The 12426-nt window shown below is 50.5% G+C and overlaps 20 non-coding genes across 20 annotated transcripts; all 20 read left to right on the top strand.

Annotated features, from left to right (window-relative positions):
• The first annotated feature begins 136 nt into the window (after positions 1–136).
• Positions 137–210, top strand: Trnan-guu (transfer RNA asparagine (anticodon GUU)). Its single transcript has one exon. It is a non-coding gene; the product is annotated as a tRNA-Asn (tRNA).
• An 882-nt stretch (positions 211–1092) lies between these two features.
• Trnak-uuu (transfer RNA lysine (anticodon UUU)) lies at positions 1093–1164 on the top strand. The gene has a single exon. It is a non-coding gene; the product is annotated as a tRNA-Lys (tRNA).
• A 333-nt stretch (positions 1165–1497) lies between these two features.
• Trnan-guu (transfer RNA asparagine (anticodon GUU)) lies at positions 1498–1571 on the top strand. Its single transcript has one exon. It is a non-coding gene; the product is annotated as a tRNA-Asn (tRNA).
• Positions 1572–2242: 671 nt separating this feature from the next.
• Positions 2243–2314, top strand: Trnak-uuu (transfer RNA lysine (anticodon UUU)). Its single transcript has one exon. It is a non-coding gene; the product is annotated as a tRNA-Lys (tRNA).
• Positions 2315–2647: 333 nt separating this feature from the next.
• On the top strand, positions 2648–2721 carry Trnan-guu (transfer RNA asparagine (anticodon GUU)). Its single transcript has one exon. It is a non-coding gene; the product is annotated as a tRNA-Asn (tRNA).
• Positions 2722–3603: 882 nt separating this feature from the next.
• Trnak-uuu (transfer RNA lysine (anticodon UUU)) lies at positions 3604–3675 on the top strand. The gene has a single exon. It is a non-coding gene; the product is annotated as a tRNA-Lys (tRNA).
• Positions 3676–4008: 333 nt separating this feature from the next.
• Trnan-guu (transfer RNA asparagine (anticodon GUU)) lies at positions 4009–4082 on the top strand. Its single transcript has one exon. It is a non-coding gene; the product is annotated as a tRNA-Asn (tRNA).
• A 671-nt stretch (positions 4083–4753) lies between these two features.
• Trnak-uuu (transfer RNA lysine (anticodon UUU)) lies at positions 4754–4825 on the top strand. The gene has a single exon. It is a non-coding gene; the product is annotated as a tRNA-Lys (tRNA).
• A 333-nt stretch (positions 4826–5158) lies between these two features.
• On the top strand, positions 5159–5232 carry Trnan-guu (transfer RNA asparagine (anticodon GUU)). The gene has a single exon. It is a non-coding gene; the product is annotated as a tRNA-Asn (tRNA).
• An 882-nt stretch (positions 5233–6114) lies between these two features.
• Trnak-uuu (transfer RNA lysine (anticodon UUU)) lies at positions 6115–6186 on the top strand. Its single transcript has one exon. It is a non-coding gene; the product is annotated as a tRNA-Lys (tRNA).
• Positions 6187–6519: 333 nt separating this feature from the next.
• Positions 6520–6593, top strand: Trnan-guu (transfer RNA asparagine (anticodon GUU)). The gene has a single exon. It is a non-coding gene; the product is annotated as a tRNA-Asn (tRNA).
• Positions 6594–7264: 671 nt separating this feature from the next.
• On the top strand, positions 7265–7336 carry Trnak-uuu (transfer RNA lysine (anticodon UUU)). The gene has a single exon. It is a non-coding gene; the product is annotated as a tRNA-Lys (tRNA).
• Positions 7337–7669: 333 nt separating this feature from the next.
• On the top strand, positions 7670–7743 carry Trnan-guu (transfer RNA asparagine (anticodon GUU)). The gene has a single exon. It is a non-coding gene; the product is annotated as a tRNA-Asn (tRNA).
• Positions 7744–8414: 671 nt separating this feature from the next.
• Trnak-uuu (transfer RNA lysine (anticodon UUU)) lies at positions 8415–8486 on the top strand. The gene has a single exon. It is a non-coding gene; the product is annotated as a tRNA-Lys (tRNA).
• Positions 8487–8819: 333 nt separating this feature from the next.
• On the top strand, positions 8820–8893 carry Trnan-guu (transfer RNA asparagine (anticodon GUU)). Its single transcript has one exon. It is a non-coding gene; the product is annotated as a tRNA-Asn (tRNA).
• Positions 8894–9775: 882 nt separating this feature from the next.
• On the top strand, positions 9776–9847 carry Trnak-uuu (transfer RNA lysine (anticodon UUU)). The gene has a single exon. It is a non-coding gene; the product is annotated as a tRNA-Lys (tRNA).
• A 333-nt stretch (positions 9848–10180) lies between these two features.
• On the top strand, positions 10181–10254 carry Trnan-guu (transfer RNA asparagine (anticodon GUU)). The gene has a single exon. It is a non-coding gene; the product is annotated as a tRNA-Asn (tRNA).
• Positions 10255–10925: 671 nt separating this feature from the next.
• Trnak-uuu (transfer RNA lysine (anticodon UUU)) lies at positions 10926–10997 on the top strand. The gene has a single exon. It is a non-coding gene; the product is annotated as a tRNA-Lys (tRNA).
• A 333-nt stretch (positions 10998–11330) lies between these two features.
• Positions 11331–11404, top strand: Trnan-guu (transfer RNA asparagine (anticodon GUU)). The gene has a single exon. It is a non-coding gene; the product is annotated as a tRNA-Asn (tRNA).
• An 882-nt stretch (positions 11405–12286) lies between these two features.
• Positions 12287–12358, top strand: Trnak-uuu (transfer RNA lysine (anticodon UUU)). The gene has a single exon. It is a non-coding gene; the product is annotated as a tRNA-Lys (tRNA).
• Positions 12359–12426: the final 68 nt, after the last annotated feature.

Below are 12426 nucleotides of genomic sequence, written 5' to 3' on the forward strand. Positions count from 1 at the left end.
TTTATGAGCCGCACTACAGTGTGCATGCACGTTATCCATGTGAAGAGGCGTAAGCAGATACTACCACTCTGCGAGGTGCCTGCGAAAAGCATACGACTTGCATTGATAAAGAGAGCAGAAGTGACCGAAAGTCAAGGCCTCCGTGGCGCAATCGGCTAGCGCGTTCGGCTGTTAACCGAAAGGTTGGTGGTTCGAGCCCACCCGGGGGCGAAATCGTTTTAATCGCCACCGAGGTGAGGACGTATGTCCACTTTGATAGAGATACACAGCTAGTGTGACAATTTGGCTGTGTTTGAATGATGCCACCCAGCCTTATGCACATTCAGCCACGTGACAGTGGAGGTAAAAACATGGCCCTATGCGGACGTTCTACCGTTTTCCTATTCATTCGGCATGTGTGACACTGCAGTAGAGCGACGACCACTACAAAAGATGTATTATTTACATTTCATTTCGGCGTATACACCGCGAGTGCCATATGACAGGGCCTCTCTCTCGATGTCGATCTGCATTTGGCGTCTCTTAAGTGTCGGTCTGCAGTAGGCCGCTGTTGGCCGAGCGGCGTGCAGTCGCGGACGTTCTACCGTTTTCCTATTCATTCGGCATGTGTGACACTGCAGTAGAGCGACGACCACTACAAAAGATGTATTATTTACATTTCATTTCGGCGTATACACCGCGAGTGCCATATGACAGGGCCTCTCTCTCGATGTCGATCTGCATTTGGCGTCTCTTAAGTGTCGGTCTGCAGTAGGCCGCTGTTGGCCGAGCGGCGTGCAGTCGCCTTACATGAAGCCCCCAGTGCCACTGTGGACGATGTAGCCAGAGAGAGGAGTCGAAAGGCGCGTTTCACAGTAGAGCCACGCTATCCCACAAGCTGTGCACTAGGTCAAGTTTTGCGCAGACCGCAAACCTTTGGTGGCTTGACGCTCGTCGTCGATCGTAAGGGTGAAACAGTGAAGAGAGTTGGAAAACGGTAAGGTGGACACCTCCAGCAGCATCTGTGTGTCAAATCCGATATCTGGTCGAGGGCTGTAAGATTCAGTATGATGACGTGACAATTCGGGAGTAGCTCACGAAGGCAAAGCTGCGGCCTTCTTAGCTCAGTGGTAGAGCACTGGTCTTTTAAACCAGGGGTCGTGAGTTCGACCCTCACAGAAGGCATTCATTTTTTTAACTTTGCTGCTGAGAGCAGAGCTAGCTCGAGCAGCATCTAACATATGGCAGTGCACTGAATGAAGGGGAAGTTCTACAACCGATAAAGAGTGCTCTACTTGCATCAGAGGTTTACTGGATGTGTAGGCGGAACACTGTTTTGTATGCATTTTGTAGTATAATGTCATGCTTGGCGATGTCATTCGTTTATGAGCCGCACTACAGTGTGCATGCACGTTATCCATGTGAAGAGGCGTAAGCAGATACTACCACTCTGCGAGGTGCCTGCGAAAAGCATACGACTTGCATTGATAAAGAGAGCAGAAGTGACCGAAAGTCAAGGCCTCCGTGGCGCAATCGGCTAGCGCGTTCGGCTGTTAACCGAAAGGTTGGTGGTTCGAGCCCACCCGGGGGCGAAATCGTTTTAATCGCCACCGAGGTGAGGACGTATGTCCACTTTGATAGAGATACACAGCTAGTGTGACAATTTGGCTGTGTTTGAATGATGCCACCCAGCCTTATACACATTCAGCCACGTGACAGTGGAGGTAAAAACATGGCCCTATGCGGACGTTCTACCGTTTTCCTATTCATTCGGCATGTGTGACACTGCAGTAGAGCGACGACCACTACAAAAGATGTATTATTTACATTTCATTTCGGCGTATACACCGCGAGTGCCATATGACAGGGCCTCTCTCTCGATGTCGATCTGCATTTGGCGTCTCTTAAGTGTCGGTCTGCAGTAGGCCGCTGTTGGCCGAGCGGCGTGCAGTCGCCTTACATGAAGCCCCCAGTGCCACTGTGGACGATGTAGCCAGAGAGAGGAGTCGAAAGGCGCGTTTCACAGTAGAGCCACGCTATCCCACAAGCTGTGCACTAGGTCAAGTTTTGCGCAGACCGCAAACCTTTGGTGGCTTGACGCTCGTCGTCGATCGTAAGGGTGAAACAGTGAAGAGAGTTGGAAAACGGTAAGGTGGACACCTCCAGCAGCATCTGTGTGTCAAATCCGATATCTGGTCGAGGGCTGTAAGATTCAGTATGATGACGTGACAATTCGGGAGTAGCTCACGAACGCAAAGCTGCGGCCTTCTTAGCTCAGTGGTAGAGCACTGGTCTTTTAAACCAGGGGTCGTGAGTTCGACCCTCACAGAAGGCATTCATTTTTTTAACTTTGCTGCTGAGAGCAGAGCTAGCTCGAGCAGCATCTAACATATGGCAGTGCACTGAATGAAGGGGAAGTTCTACAACCGATAAAGAGTGCTCTACTTGCATCAGAGGTTTACTGGATGTGTAGGCGGAACACTGTTTTGTATGCATTTTGTAGTATAATGTCATGCTTGGCGATGTCATTCGTTTATGAGCCGCACTACAGTGTGCATGCACGTTATCCATGTGAAGAGGCGTAAGCAGATACTACCACTCTGCGAGGTGCCTGCGAAAAGCATACGACTTGCATTGATAAAGAGAGCAGAAGTGACCGAAAGTCAAGGCCTCCGTGGCGCAATCGGCTAGCGCGTTCGGCTGTTAACCGAAAGGTTGGTGGTTCGAGCCCACCCGGGGGCGAAATCGTTTTAATCGCCACCGAGGTGAGGACGTATGTCCACTTTGATAGAGATACACAGCTAGTGTGACAATTTGGCTGTGTTTGAATGATGCCACCCAGCCTTATGCACATTCAGCCACGTGACAGTGGAGGTAAAAACATGGCCCTATGCGGACGTTCTACCGTTTTCCTATTCATTCGGCATGTGTGACACTGCAGTAGAGCGACGACCACTACAAAAGATGTATTATTTACATTTCATTTCGGCGTATACACCGCGAGTGCCATATGACAGGGCCTCTCTCTCGATGTCGATCTGCATTTGGCGTCTCTTAAGTGTCGGTCTGCAGTAGGCCGCTGTTGGCCGAGCGGCGTGCAGTCGCGGACGTTCTACCGTTTTCCTATTCATTCGGCATGTGTGACACTGCAGTAGAGCGACGACCACTACAAAAGATGTATTATTTACATTTCATTTCGGCGTATACACCGCGAGTGCCATATGACAGGGCCTCTCTCTCGATGTCGATCTGCATTTGGCGTCTCTTAAGTGTCGGTCTGCAGTAGGCCGCTGTTGGCCGAGCGGCGTGCAGTCGCCTTACATGAAGCCCCCAGTGCCACTGTGGACGATGTAGCCAGAGAGAGGAGTCGAAAGGCGCGTTTCACAGTAGAGCCACGCTATCCCACAAGCTGTGCACTAGGTCAAGTTTTGCGCAGACCGCAAACCTTTGGTGGCTTGACGCTCGTCGTCGATCGTAAGGGTGAAACAGTGAAGAGAGTTGGAAAACGGTAAGGTGGACACCTCCAGCAGCATCTGTGTGTCAAATCCGATATCTGGTCGAGGGCTGTAAGATTCAGTATGATGACATGACAATTCGGGAGTAGCTCACGAAGGCAAAGCTGCGGCCTTCTTAGCTCAGTGGTAGAGCACTGGTCTTTTAAACCAGGGGTCGTGAGTTCGACCCTCACAGAAGGCATTCATTTTTTTAACTTTGCTGCTGAGAGCAGAGCTAGCTCGAGCAGCATCTAACAGATGGCAGTGCACTGAATGAAGGGGAAGTTCTACAACCGATAAAGAGTGCTCTACTTGCATCAGAGGTTTACTGGATGTGTAGGCGGAACACTGTTTTGTATGCATTTTGTAGTATAATGTCATGCTTGGCGATGTCATTCGTTTATGAGCCGCACTACAGTGTGCATGCACGTTATCCATGTGAAGAGGCGTAAGCAGATACTACCACTCTGCGAGGTGCCTGCGAAAAGTATACGACTTGCATTGATAAAGAGAGCAGAAGTGACCTAAAGTCAAGGCCTCCGTGGCGCAATCGGCTAGCGCGTTCGGCTGTTAACCGAAAGGTTGGTGGTTCGAGCCCACCCGGGGGCGAAATCGTTTTAATCGCCACCGAGGTGAGGACGTATGTCCACTTTGATAGAGATACACAGCTAGTGTGACAATTTGGCTGTGTTTGAATGATGCCACCCAGCCTTATACACATTCAGCCACGTGACAGTGGAGGTGAAAACATGGCCCTATGCGGACGTTCTACCGTTTTCCTATTCATTCGGCATGTGTGACACTGCAGTAGAGCGACGACCACTACAAAAGATGTATTATTTACATTTCATTTCGGCGTATACACCGCGAGTGCCATATGACAGGGCCTCTCTCTCGATGTCGATCTGCATTTGGCGTCTCTTAAGTGTCGGTCTGCAGTAGGCCGCTGTTGGCCGAGCGGCGTGCAGTCGCCTTACATGAAGCCCCCAGTGCCACTGTGGACGATGTAGCCAGAGAGAGGAGTCGAAAGGCGCGTTTCACAGTAGAGCCACGCTATCCCACAAGCTGTGCACTAGGTCAAGTTTTGCGCAGACCGCAAACCTTTGGTGGCTTGACGCTCGTCGTCGATCGTAAGGGTGAAACAGTGAAGAGAGTTGGAAAACGGTAAGGTGGACACCTCCAGCAGCATCTGTGTGTCAAATCCGATATCTGGTCGAGGGCTGTAAGATTCAGTATGATGACGTGACAATTCGGGAGTAGCTCACGAAGGCAAAGCTGCGGCCTTCTTAGCTCAGTGGTAGAGCACTGGTCTTTTAAACCAGGGGTCGTGAGTTCGACCCTCACAGAAGGCATTCATTTTTTTAACTTTGCTGCTGAGAGCAGAGCTAGCTCGAGCAGCATCTAACAGATGGCAGTGCACTGAATGAAGGGGAAGTTCTACAACCGATAAAGAGTGCTCTACTTGCATCAGAGGTTTACTGGATGTGTAGGCGGAACACTGTTTTGTATGCATTTTGTAGTATAATGTCATGCTTGGCGATGTCATTCGTTTATGAGCCGCACTACAGTGTGCATGCACGTTATCCATGTGAAGAGGCGTAAGCAGATACTACCACTCTGCGAGGTGCCTGCGAAAAGCATACGACTTGCATTGATAAAGAGAGCAGAAGTGACCGAAAGTCAAGGCCTCCGTGGCGCAATCGGCTAGCGCGTTCGGCTGTTAACCGAAAGGTTGGTGGTTCGAGCCCACCCGGGGGCGAAATCGTTTTAATCGCCACCGAGGTGAGGACGTATGTCCACTTTGATAGAGATACACAGCTAGTGTGACAATTTGGCTGTGTTTGAATGATGCCACCCAGCCTTATGCACATTCAGCCACGTGACAGTGGAGGTAAAAACATGGCCCTATGCGGACGTTCTACCGTTTTCCTATTCATTCGGCATGTGTGACACTGCAGTAGAGCGACGACCACTACAAAAGATGTATTATTTACATTTCATTTCGGCGTATACACCGCGAGTGCCATATGACAGGGCCTCTCTCTCGATGTCGATCTGCATTTGGCGTCTCTTAAGTGTCGGTCTGCAGTAGGCCGCTGTTGGCCGAGCGGCGTGCAGTCGCGGACGTTCTACCGTTTTCCTATTCATTCGGCATGTGTGACACTGCAGTAGAGCGACGACCACTACAAAAGATGTATTATTTACATTTCATTTCGGCGTATACACCGCGAGTGCCATATGACAGGGCCTCTCTCTCGATGTCGATCTGCATTTGGCGTCTCTTAAGTGTCGGTCTGCAGTAGGCCGCTGTTGGCCGAGCGGCGTGCAGTCGCCTTACATGAAGCCCCCAGTGCCACTGTGGACGATGTAGCCAGAGAGAGGAGTCGAAAGGCGCGTTTCACAGTAGAGCCACGCTATCCCACAAGCTGTGCACTAGGTCAAGTTTTGCGCAGACCGCAAACCTTTGGTGGCTTGACGCTCGTCGTCGATCGTAAGGGTGAAACAGTGAAGAGAGTTGGAAAACGGTAAGGTGGACACCTCCAGCAGCATCTGTGTGTCAAATCCGATATCTGGTCGAGGGCTGTAAGATTCAGTATGATGACGTGACAATTCGGGAGTAGCTCACGAAGGCAAAGCTGCGGCCTTCTTAGCTCAGTGGTAGAGCACTGGTCTTTTAAACCAGGGGTCGTGAGTTCGACCCTCACAGAAGGCATTCATTTTTTTAACTTTGCTGCTGAGAGCAGAGCTAGCTCGAGCAGCATCTAACATATGGCAGTGCACTGAATGAAGGGGAAGTTCTACAACCGATAAAGAGTGCTCTACTTGCATCAGAGGTTTACTGGATGTGTAGGCGGAACACTGTTTTGTATGCATTTTGTAGTATAATGTCATGCTTGGCGATGTCATTCGTTTATGAGCCGCACTACAGTGTGCATGCACGTTATCCATGTGAAGAGGCGTAAGCAGATACTACCACTCTGCGAGGTGCCTGCGAAAAGCATACGACTTGCATTGATAAAGAGAGCAGAAGTGACCGAAAGTCAAGGCCTCCGTGGCGCAATCGGCTAGCGCGTTCGGCTGTTAACCGAAAGGTTGGTGGTTCGAGCCCACCCGGGGGCGAAATCGTTTTAATCGCCACCGAGGTGAGGACGTATGTCCACTTTGATAGAGATACACAGCTAGTGTGACAATTTGGCTGTGTTTGAATGATGCCACCCAGCCTTATACACATTCAGCCACGTGACAGTGGAGGTAAAAACATGGCCCTATGCGGACGTTCTACCGTTTTCCTATTCATTCGGCATGTGTGACACTGCAGTAGAGCGACGACCACTACAAAAGATGTATTATTTACATTTCATTTCGGCGTATACACCGCGAGTGCCATATGACAGGGCCTCTCTCTCGATGTCGATCTGCATTTGGCGTCTCTTAAGTGTCGGTCTGCAGTAGGCCGCTGTTGGCCGAGCGGCGTGCAGTCGCCTTACATGAAGCCCCCAGTGCCACTGTGGACGATGTAGCCAGAGAGAGGAGTCGAAAGGCGCGTTTCACAGTAGAGCCACGCTATCCCACAAGCTGTGCACTAGGTCAAGTTTTGCGCAGACCGCAAACCTTTGGTGGCTTGACGCTCGTCGTCGATCGTAAGGGTGAAACAGTGAAGAGAGTTGGAAAACGGTAAGGTGGACACCTCCAGCAGCATCTGTGTGTCAAATCCGATATCTGGTCGAGGGCTGTAAGATTCAGTATGATGACGTGACAATTCGGGAGTAGCTCACGAACGCAAAGCTGCGGCCTTCTTAGCTCAGTGGTAGAGCACTGGTCTTTTAAACCAGGGGTCGTGAGTTCGACCCTCACAGAAGGCATTCATTTTTTTAACTTTGCTGCTGAGAGCAGAGCTAGCTCGAGCAGCATCTAACATATGGCAGTGCACTGAATGAAGGGGAAGTTCTACAACCGATAAAGAGTGCTCTACTTGCATCAGAGGTTTACTGGATGTGTAGGCGGAACACTGTTTTGTATGCATTTTGTAGTATAATGTCATGCTTGGCGATGTCATTCGTTTATGAGCCGCACTACAGTGTGCATGCACGTTATCCATGTGAAGAGGCGTAAGCAGATACTACCACTCTGCGAGGTGCCTGCGAAAAGCATACGACTTGCATTGATAAAGAGAGCAGAAGTGACCGAAAGTCAAGGCCTCCGTGGCGCAATCGGCTAGCGCGTTCGGCTGTTAACCGAAAGGTTGGTGGTTCGAGCCCACCTGGGGGCGAAATCGTTTTAATCGCCACCGAGGTGAGGACGTATGTCCACTTTGATAGAGATACACAGCTAGTGTGACAATTTGGCTGTGTTTGAATGATGCCACCCAGCCTTATACACATTCAGCCACGTGACAGTGGAGGTGAAAACATGGCCCTATGCGGACGTTCTACCGTTTTCCTATTCATTCGGCATGTGTGACACTGCAGTAGAGCGACGACCACTACAAAAGATGTATTATTTACATTTCATTTCGGCGTATACACCGCGAGTGCCATATGACAGGGCCTCTCTCTCGATGTCGATCTGCATTTGGCGTCTCTTAAGTGTCGGTCTGCAGTAGGCCGCTGTTGGCCGAGCGGCGTGCAGTCGCCTTACATGAAGCCCCCAGTGCCACTGTGGACGATGTAGCCAGAGAGAGGAGTCGAAAGGCGCGTTTCACAGTAGAGCCACGCTATCCCACAAGCTGTGCACTAGGTCAAGTTTTGCGCAGACCGCAAACCTTTGGTGGCTTGACGCTCGTCGTCGATCGTAAGGGTGAAACAGTGAAGAGAGTTGGAAAACGGTAAGGTGGACACCTCCAGCAGCATCTGTGTGTCAAATCCGATATCTGGTCGAGGGCTGTAAGATTCAGTATGATGACGTGACAATTCGGGAGTAGCTCACGAAGGCAAAGCTGCGGCCTTCTTAGCTCAGTGGTAGAGCACTGGTCTTTTAAACCAGGGGTCGTGAGTTCGACCCTCACAGAAGGCATTCATTTTTTTAACTTTGCTGCTGAGAGCAGAGCTAGCTCGAGCAGCATCTAACAGATGGCAGTGCACTGAATGAAGGGGAAGTTCTACAACCAATAAAGAGTGCTCTACTTGCATCAGAGGTTTACTGGATGTGTAGGCGGAACACTGTTTTGTATGCATTTTGTTGTATAATGTCATGCTTGGCGATGTCATTCGTTTATGAGCCGCACTACAGTGTGCATGCACGTTATCCATGTGAAGAGGCGTAAGCAGATACTACCACTCTGCGAGGTGCCTGCGAAAAGCATACGACTTGCATTGATAAAGAGAGCAGAAGTGACCGAAAGTCAAGGCCTCCGTGGCGCAATCGGCTAGCGCGTTCGGCTGTTAACCGAAAGGTTGGTGGTTCGAGCCCACCCGGGGGCGAAATCGTTTTAATCGCCACCGAGGTGAGGACGTATGTCCACTTTGATAGAGATACACAGCTAGTGTGACAATTTGGCTGTGTTTGAATGATGCCACCCAGCCTTATGCACATTCAGCCACGTGACAGTGGAGGTAAAAACATGGCCCTATGCGGACGTTCTACCGTTTTCCTATTCATTCGGCATGTGTGACACTGCAGTAGAGCGACGACCACTACAAAAGATGTATTATTTACATTTCATTTCGGCGTATACACCGCGAGTGCCATATGACAGGGCCTCTCTCTCGATGTCGATCTGCATTTGGCGTCTCTTAAGTGTCGGTCTGCAGTAGGCCGCTGTTGGCCGAGCGGCGTGCAGTCGCGGACGTTCTACCGTTTTCCTATTCATTCGGCATGTGTGACACTGCAGTAGAGCGACGACCACTACAAAAGATGTATTATTTACATTTCATTTCGGCGTATACACCGCGAGTGCCATATGACAGGGCCTCTCTCTCGATGTCGATCTGCATTTGGCGTCTCTTAAGTGTCGGTCTGCAGTAGGCCGCTGTTGGCCGAGCGGCGTGCAGTCGCCTTACATGAAGCCCCCAGTGCCACTGTGGACGATGTAGCCAGAGAGAGGAGTCGAAAGGCGCGTTTCACAGTAGAGCCACGCTATCCCACAAGCTGTGCACTAGGTCAAGTTTTGCGCAGACCGCAAACCTTTGGTGGCTTGACGCTCGTCGTCGATCGTAAGGGTGAAACAGTGAAGAGAGTTGGAAAACGGTAAGGTGGACACCTCCAGCAGCATCTGTGTGTCAAATCCGATATCTGGTCGAGGGCTGTAAGATTCAGTATGATGACGTGACAATTCGGGAGTAGCTCACGAACGCAAAGCTGCGGCCTTCTTAGCTCAGTGGTAGAGCACTGGTCTTTTAAACCAGGGGTCGTGAGTTCGACCCTCACAGAAGGCATTCATTTTTTTAACTTTGCTGCTGAGAGCAGAGCTAGCTCGAGCAGCATCTAACATATGGCAGTGCACTGAATGAAGGGGAAGTTCTACAACCGATAAAGAGTGCTCTACTTGCATCAGAGGTTTACTGGATGTGTAGGCGGAACACTGTTTTGTATGCATTTTGTAGTATAATGTCATGCTTGGCGATGTCATTCGTTTATGAGCCGCACTACAGTGTGCATGCACGTTATCCATGTGAAGAGGCGTAAGCAGATACTACCACTCTGCGAGGTGCCTGCGAAAAGCATACGACTTGCATTGATAAAGAGAGCAGAAGTGACCGAAAGTCAAGGCCTCCGTGGCGCAATCGGCTAGCGCGTTCGGCTGTTAACCGAAAGGTTGGTGGTTCGAGCCCACCTGGGGGCGAAATCGTTTTAATCGCCACCGAGGTGAGGACGTATGTCCACTTTGATAGAGATACACAGCTAGTGTGACAATTTGGCTGTGTTTGAATGATGCCACCCAGCCTTATACACATTCAGCCACGTGACAGTGGAGGTGAAAACATGGCCCTATGCGGACGTTCTACCGTTTTCCTATTCATTCGGCATGTGTGACACTGCAGTAGAGCGACGACCACTACAAAAGATGTATTATTTACATTTCATTTCGGCGTATACACCGCGAGTGCCATATGACAGGGCCTCTCTCTCGATGTCGATCTGCATTTGGCGTCTCTTAAGTGTCGGTCTGCAGTAGGCCGCTGTTGGCCGAGCGGCGTGCAGTCGCCTTACATGAAGCCCCCAGTGCCACTGTGGACGATGTAGCCAGAGAGAGGAGTCGAAAGGCGCGTTTCACAGTAGAGCCACGCTATCCCACAAGCTGTGCACTAGGTCAAGTTTTGCGCAGACCGCAAACCTTTGGTGGCTTGACGCTCGTCGTCGATCGTAAGGGTGAAACAGTGAAGAGAGTTGGAAAACGGTAAGGTGGACACCTCCAGCAGCATCTGTGTGTCAAATCCGATATCTGGTCGAGGGCTGTAAGATTCAGTATGATGACGTGACAATTCGGGAGTAGCTCACGAAGGCAAAGCTGCGGCCTTCTTAGCTCAGTGGTAGAGCACTGGTCTTTTAAACCAGGGGTCGTGAGTTCGACCCTCACAGAAGGCATTCATTTTTTTAACTTTGCTGCTGAGAGCAGAGCTAGCTCGAGCAGCATCTAACAGATGGCAGTGCACTGAATGAAGGGGAAGTTCTACAACCAATAAAGAGTGCTCTACTTGCATCAGAGGTTTACTGGATGTGTAGGCGGAACACTGTTTTGTATGCATTTTGTTGTATAATGTCATGCTTGGCGATGTCATTCGTTTATGAGCCGCACTACAGTGTGCATGCACGTTATCCATGTGAAGAGGCGTAAGCAGATACTACCACTCTGCGAGGTGCCTGCGAAAAGCATACGACTTGCATTGATAAAGAGAGCAGAAGTGACCGAAAGTCAAGGCCTCCGTGGCGCAATCGGCTAGCGCGTTCGGCTGTTAACCGAAAGGTTGGTGGTTCGAGCCCACCCGGGGGCGAAATCGTTTTAATCGCCACCGAGGTGAGGACGTATGTCCACTTTGATAGAGATACACAGCTAGTGTGACAATTTGGCTGTGTTTGAATGATGCCACCCAGCCTTATGCACATTCAGCCACGTGACAGTGGAGGTAAAAACATGGCCCTATGCGGACGTTCTACCGTTTTCCTATTCATTCGGCATGTGTGACACTGCAGTAGAGCGACGACCACTACAAAAGATGTATTATTTACATTTCATTTCGGCGTATACACCGCGAGTGCCATATGACAGGGCCTCTCTCTCGATGTCGATCTGCATTTGGCGTCTCTTAAGTGTCGGTCTGCAGTAGGCCGCTGTTGGCCGAGCGGCGTGCAGTCGCGGACGTTCTACCGTTTTCCTATTCATTCGGCATGTGTGACACTGCAGTAGAGCGACGACCACTACAAAAGATGTATTATTTACATTTCATTTCGGCGTATACACCGCGAGTGCCATATGACAGGGCCTCTCTCTCGATGTCGATCTGCATTTGGCGTCTCTTAAGTGTCGGTCTGCAGTAGGCCGCTGTTGGCCGAGCGGCGTGCAGTCGCCTTACATGAAGCCCCCAGTGCCACTGTGGACGATGTAGCCAGAGAGAGGAGTCGAAAGGCGCGTTTCACAGTAGAGCCACGCTATCCCACAAGCTGTGCACTAGGTCAAGTTTTGCGCAGACCGCAAACCTTTGGTGGCTTGACGCTCGTCGTCGATCGTAAGGGTGAAACAGTGAAGAGAGTTGGAAAACGGTAAGGTGGACACCTCCAGCAGCATCTGTGTGTCAAATCCGATATCTGGTCGAGGGCTGTAAGATTCAGTATGATGACGTGACAATTCGGGAGTAGCTCACGAAGGCAAAGCTGCGGCCTTCTTAGCTCAGTGGTAGAGCACTGGTCTTTTAAACCAGGGGTCGTGAGTTCGACCCTCACAGAAGGCATTCATTTTTTTAACTTTGCTGCTGAGAGCAGAGCTAGCTCGAGCAGCATCTAACAGATGGCAGTGCAC

This window comes from Schistocerca cancellata, unplaced genomic scaffold (assembly GCF_023864275.1).
Source record: "Schistocerca cancellata isolate TAMUIC-IGC-003103 unplaced genomic scaffold, iqSchCanc2.1 HiC_scaffold_827, whole genome shotgun sequence".
NCBI lineage: Eukaryota > Metazoa > Arthropoda > Insecta > Orthoptera > Acrididae > Schistocerca > Schistocerca cancellata.